This window comes from Nothoprocta perdicaria, unplaced genomic scaffold (genome assembly GCF_003342845.1).
Source record: "Nothoprocta perdicaria isolate Ctin4 unplaced genomic scaffold, notPer1 scaffold_25, whole genome shotgun sequence".
NCBI classification, from domain to species: domain Eukaryota; kingdom Metazoa; phylum Chordata; class Aves; order Tinamiformes; family Tinamidae; genus Nothoprocta; species Nothoprocta perdicaria.
This window is the reverse complement of record NW_020455477.1, coordinates 3,998,396-4,005,111: the sequence shown is the minus strand read 5'-3', so window position 1 is coordinate 4,005,111 and position 6,716 is coordinate 3,998,396.

Here is a 6,716-nt window from a genome sequence, read left to right as displayed (position 1 = left end):
ACCCCGCCCGGGGCCCGGTCCCCACGGGCCGCACTCACCCCGCCCAGGGCCCGCTCCCCCCGGGCCGCACTCACCCCGCCCAGGGCCCGCTCCCCACGGGCCGCACTCACCCCGCCCGGGGCCCGCTCCCCCCGGGCCGCACTCACCCCGCCCAGGGCCCGCTCCCTCGCGGCCCGCCGGGCAGAGCCTCCGGCCGCGCCGCCGTCTCCGCGCAACTGGCGGCCGCGGCGCCTCGCTCCAGTTTCTAACCCGAAGTCCCGCCCCTCCCCCGTCTCGCGAGAGCACCAGCAGCCAATCAGAGCATTGCCCTGCGCGCGGCGGCAGGCGCTAGTTGCTCGCAGGGCGGCAGCGCCGCAGGCGGGCCGGGAACTCCGCAGCGTCCGATTGTCCGAGCAGTGGGGAACGGGCCTTCCGGACCGCCCTCTGGGGATCAGCGTAAAAGGAGGCTGTAGCCGCCGACAATTTGAGACCCTCCCCCCCGCAGGGCTTTGCCCCGGTGGTCTCTCCTTTTTGTGCAGGTTAAACGCGGTGCCCGGGACCCCCTGACACAGCTGGCGCCAACCTCAGACGGAGTGTCCGGACCGGCGTCGCTCGCTCCGGTGAGCGGCTCCCCGGCACTGCCGGCAGCAGGGAGGGCACGGGGACTCGCTGGGAGCCCGGCCTGTCCCTCTGCTTGCTGCTCATCAACCCCATGGGACATTAATTGCTCATCCGCCCTCCACAGGGGCAATTTCAGTCACTTCTTGCTGGGAAGAGGTTGGCAGTAATGAATCTCCCCGGAGGTTAATGACCCAAATAGCATGTTGAGCCTGTGAGGAGGGGAGGATGACGGCTCAGTGCTGTGGGTGCAGTCTGGCTTCTCCGTGTCTGAGCCGACAGGACCTGGTGCTGGGTGGGAGCAGCTCGGGGCTGACACTGCTCCCCACAGGCTGTGCACGCAGCTCAAGCTGCGAGCACGCAGCCCACGGGCTGGTGAGGCTCTGCCATGCCTTTTTCTGCCCACACCTGGGGTGTTTGGTATGGAGGAGTTTCAACCCTCCGTGTTGTCTCTCTCCTGAGTCTGTCTGTGGACACCTAAAAGCTGAGACACGGGACACCGTGTGGCTCTGACAGCTCCCCGGGGAGAACTGGAGCAGCTGCTTTTCTTGTTTGCCCCACACGTGCCCTGGGAAACTAACACTCCAGTCCTGCTGGAGCCAGCAGCTCTCCCAGGCGCTCCTGCTGCCCTGCTGGCATCTCTGCTGTGCCGTGGAGCCAGGTGCTCTTTGCAAGTTACAAACTTTCCCTGCAAAGTGTCACCTATTCCTGCACACTTTGCAACTTGGTCTGTGATCTCTTCCGCTGCGTGAGGGTGGCCCCGGGTCCCAGCTGCCCTGCGGGACGGGGCTGAGCGATGCCCCGTTGCTCTGACCCACACGTCTGCCTCCCGCTCGTGCCCGGCGCCCCAGGTCAGCGCGTGGCCGCAGAACAAGCCGTGACCATCTGTGTGCTGGCGGGTGCGGCGGGCTGGCGACCAGAGGTGCTGTCCCAGGGCAGGCCGCAGGCGCCCTCGCCCTGCCGGCATCGAGCCCCAGGCACCGCCGCGGTGCAGACCGTGGTGGCCCAGCCCGAGTCCTCCTCGCCGGGCTGCCGACTGAGCCGAGCCGAGCGGGACGTGGCGGGGCAGGGGCCGGCGCGGAGCGTGTGCCGAGCCCCTGCAGCTCCCGCTTCGCCCTGTCCTGCCCTGACCCACAACCCCGGCCCACACACACGTGGGCCCGCGCCCGGCGGTGGCTGTTGCCGCAGGGCGGCGCGGCCGGAGGCGTCTCCCTCAGCACTGCTCCTTACGGCAGATGACAACGCTACGAGCCCCGCACGCTCTCCAGGGGGGCAAAAATGATCTTCCTTCCGCCGGGATGGGGACAACGGTGCCACGTCACAGCTGTCCTCATCCTGCAGTGAATTATCTCACGAAGCCAACGGGCGCCAACGTCAGCCACGACTCCTGAACGGAGCAGGGCCAACGGGAGCAACAATTCCTGAACGGAGAGTGGAGCCAATGGGAGCCATGCTTCTGGATGCTTCTTTGCACACCTGCACCCCACACCTCTGCACCCTGCCTGTCTGAAATACAAGCCCCTGGCCCCACATTGCCCCCAACCTGCTCCCATCCCTCTGCATCCCGCCCCATGTTCCCTGCGGCTGAGGGAGGGAATCCCAGAGGACTCACCATAGAGAGCAGCCGCGGGACAAGCGCTCCCACCCAGTCTCTATGGCAGGGCCGACTTCCGCCGGCAGCGCGGAGGACTCACCATAGAGAGGGGCAGCGGGAGCTCTATGGTAGAGCCGCAGGCCTGGCGGCCGTGGGGGGGCTCTCCCCGCTCCGTCTCCATCTCCCCGTGTTGCCCCCTCGAGTCCCGAACTGCCTCGTCACACACGTGCTCGCTGCCCCGAACTGCCCTGTCGCACCCCTGCCCACTGATGGGGGGTTCAGGGCAGCCTCTCAGCGCTCACCTGCGTTAGGTTCCCTCACGAACAGCCCCGCGCTTCCCCCACGCACATCTGGGGCTCGGCCGAGCTGCAAGGCTGTGGCGATACCTTCCTTTCGAGCCTTGCACCTCTCCTAGGCCTGCCTGTTGAAAACACGAGTGTTGCTGCATACTGAGGGCCTCCTGCACGGCATATAAAACATTAAATATGTGCAGCCAATTCTTTTCCTCAAAAAACCCCTCACAAAGTCTAGCCAACCTGCAGCCTGGCACAGCGCAGGGCACAGCACACACGAGGATTAGTTCCCTGCTGCTGCTGCCTTGCTATCTACTTCATCGCACACTCGCAGCTGCACCTACGCTGCTAATGTAAAATATTAGCAATATTAGCAAAACTTTAGCTCAGCAAGGGGGAGCTCCTGCATGCAGCCTCACCATGGAAAGCTGCATCCCAAGAAAGGAGGAGAAGCAACAGGGAGCAGTAAAAAGACCGGGCTAATGGCTCTCTCGCAGCTCGCAGCTGTGCCGCGTATGGAGAGTCCTGCTGAATTCGGTGGGATAACTTCCATGTTTGGCCACTAGACACATGCTGTTGAATCATGGACAAACACTAAGAATGGGAAGAAAGAGAGAAATGAAACCAAATGGAAGAATGGAACGAGAAAGTACAACAGAAAGATGACACAACCTTCCCCCACTTTCATCCCGGCCCAAATTCTCTTTCCAGAGTTATGTCATTGCCCTCATTGCTACCCCACGCTGGAGGGCAACGTGCGCTGCAGTTATTGGCACTGCCTGCCTGACAGCAGCTTGGCTTTTGCAGAACTCTCTCCTAGTGACCCCTTCCCAAGATCCAAATCTGGGTCACTAAAGGACGATCACAATTTGTAGACCAAAATAATTTTTTTAGTGGGGGGGGTATTTTTAAAAAAGCTTCTTTAAAATTAGCTGTTGGCTTTACGGGAGCTGATCATTCTTCCTTAAAGGAGGCATCAATGTCTGGGTTAATACACAGAAAATGCTGTGCCCAACCTACTGCACTGCACTTGCTAACATTTCTTTTAGCATCAAAAAGCAGCACTATGTAACCCACCTACCTCCTAGCTTTACCTTCAATTGACACGACTTTTAAAACTTCTAGTAAAGATGTATTTGTGAACATGTCACATATCTCTAAACATAAAGATTTCATCAACTATCAGGAAAAAATAGTTGTTATCGTCACTGAAACATTTAGGTTATTAAAAGCTATTTTTCCTTAAGAGCATAACAGATGATACCAAAAGTTTGCAATGGGAGGACCTGCTCGTCCGTTCCAGAGGTTTTTACGCTGAGGAAACTCATTTCACTTTATGCCTACCAGTCATTCTGCCAGTGCTGTCCCTGTTGATGGGCCTGCTTTGTGTCTGGCTTTGCTTTTCCAGGGATTATCCCGGCGGCACAGGACACGGCTAGTGCGAGCCCTGCACTGGACGTGGCAGAACGGCTGCCCAGGACCCTGCCAGCCTGGGTGGGTGAGAAAGCTCAGCCACACAATTATTCAGTTCAAAGCAGCCCCACCAATAACTCAAGTGTTGTTCAAACTCTCCGAAACTTCCCCACGCTTCTGCAAGTCCAGCCTCTCCTTGGGGTCAACACACACCTTGCAGCGCCCTTGGAGCCCCCAAGTCCCATCTCCCCGGTACAGTCCCCGCTTATCCTCAGGATGGCGCTAAATCCATATTTTTCCATATTTTCCTTTCTGAGAGTTTGTGTGAAAAGCCCTTGTTTTACGTTCTGAGCAGCAAGTACATGTAATTTAAAGCTTATATATAAACATTGCATTTATTTTTATACAGTGACAAATATTAAGTGTATATATATACAGATATATGCACACACACACTTAAAAGATACATGTCTCTGTGTGTGTGCATATATATATATATATATATATAAAAAATGTACATGTCAGTGTGTGCATATATATCATTTCTCATGGCAGCAGTGAGGCTATATTATAGATTTACCTTCTGCTCTGCTCCATGTAGAACAAACTGTTCCTGGAAGGCAGGTGGCTGCAGGTCAGGAAGGACCCATGGCAGCAGGGTCACTAAAGTACCAATTAACCCATCAGCTGGAGGCCGGATTAACCCATCACCTGGAGGCCGGATTAACCCATCACTTGGAGGCCGCTCCTCTCTGCCGAGCGTCCCACTTCTAACCTGAGCATCTAATGAGAATCTAACGGAGCATCAAGGTTGGAATGGGAATGAGGGTTATGTTTCTATTCCCAGTTATATTCCCAGGCTAAGCCTTTGAGGTCTGAACCAAAACTGAGCTGTCCTACTCAGCTCAGCATGGGGCACGGCTGATGCAGCCCCTGCGTCCCTTCCACCTCCACCGCAGCGCCTCAGCCCATCGAGCTCCCAGCCTGAAGCCTCATCCTTCCTTTAAAAGATAGCGAAAGTACACACGCATGCTTAACTTAAATCAAACCAAAGAATGTTTAAATCAAAATCAAAGCATGACATCTTAATCCTATCCACAAAATAGTTCCTGTGGCCTCCGCTGCGTGATGAGTTTTAGGAGGAAAAGCAAAGACTGCTCCAATCTCCGCACCGAACTGTGGTCAGATGATACCTGCACTGTTAACGAACAGCTGTTTCTATTCCAGTATTAGCCATAACTCACACGTGTTTACAAGTGCTGTCTATGATGATATCACTAAGAAATCCTATTTCAGCTTTTCTTGAATGAACCAGTAATTTTCTAGAAGTCTTGGCCAGGTCCAAGGGTGCAGGGACTGTGGGAGGGGAGTTGAGCTTGGCCTCTACAGCAGCAGCCCCAGAACAGCAGAGGAGGTGGAGGAAGGCTGCGAAGATTTGGGCAAATAACACCTTGGTTGCACAGCTTCAGAAACCCAGACTTGCCCTATAGCCACGTGCTGATTGTGGCCTGGAGAATACTTCCCCAGGGCTGCTTGGTGCCCATTTCTTGCAATCTCCATGAGAGATGGAGAGCAAGGAAACAGGCTGGAGGGAAATCTACCTGTTTCAACGAATTAAAGGAAGGCTCCTGCTTGGCACTTGCTACCTGTGAAAAAAATGGGTGAACTGAAAGCAGGAGCATCTCTGCTAGACTCAATGAAATGTAACGTTTAATCCAGTTATTCTTCACTACTGAATGCTGTTTTGTGGCTGTACTCACCCTGAGGAAATGGAACAGGAATTTTTTAAATGCATCCATACTCGAAAACAATGCCAGATATGTTGCCTGCGACTCAGTTTAGGAAAAACAAATGACTGATGTAGCATTATTATGATGGGTCTAGTTCTGGTACAAGCTGAAGTGACACCGTTAGCAGCACTCACACTTGCCTTGGGAGACCACTGGAATGTGACATGCCCTCCGGCTGGCTGTCACCCACGGCACAGGAGCTGCTGCGTTTGCGTTGCTGAATCGGGAATTTCTCCACCCTCTGACTCACTGTCCCGCGGCGCCCGCCTGCCAGGAACGCCCGTCACAGCATCCAGCCCCGTGTTTGCTTTCATCAATTCCTGAATTATACAGCTGGCCTTTTAGCTCTGAATATTAAAAAAGCACAATTTCAGCCCACATGTGTCATGTAAATCAATGGTTGGAAAAAAAATCCAAAACAGTACCAAAGAAACAAGATGAAATGAGTTAATGTATAATTCAAACAGTACAGGCAGAAACAACATGCTTATATTATGAAAGTTTCTAATCAAAACCAGGTTCTGATATTTGATTCTTTCATTTGAGCCTCTGTTTTGGATGCTGTAGATGTAAACAGTAATTAAAAGGAATACTGAATTTATGAGGCTATTAAAGGCTCGATTTTAAAATTAAATAATAGAAATACTATGATTTATATTACGGAAATCTTAAGACACATTTAGAGTAAACTCACTTAGAAACACGCCGTTTCCATGCTAGCCCTATTATTTTATATAAATCTCATTTGGCCAATATAAGTTTCCATGTTCCAATTGTTTCTCATGTATATCTCTGTATATATTTCTCTGTGGATAAACACAGCTCATGGGTCAGGTCAGGTGAGTGCTAGCAGCCTCAGGTGAAGGACAGGGCTAGAGGTGGCGAAACGGGAGGACTTGGTGCTGCAGGAGTAGAAGATGCCCCTATGCCACCTCTTCTAGGAGCCTGGCAGGGCCTGGGAAACTAAAGCTCAAACCATGCAAGAGCTGCTAAGGATGCTCAGGCCTCATTTTTTCCCTGGAGAACCTA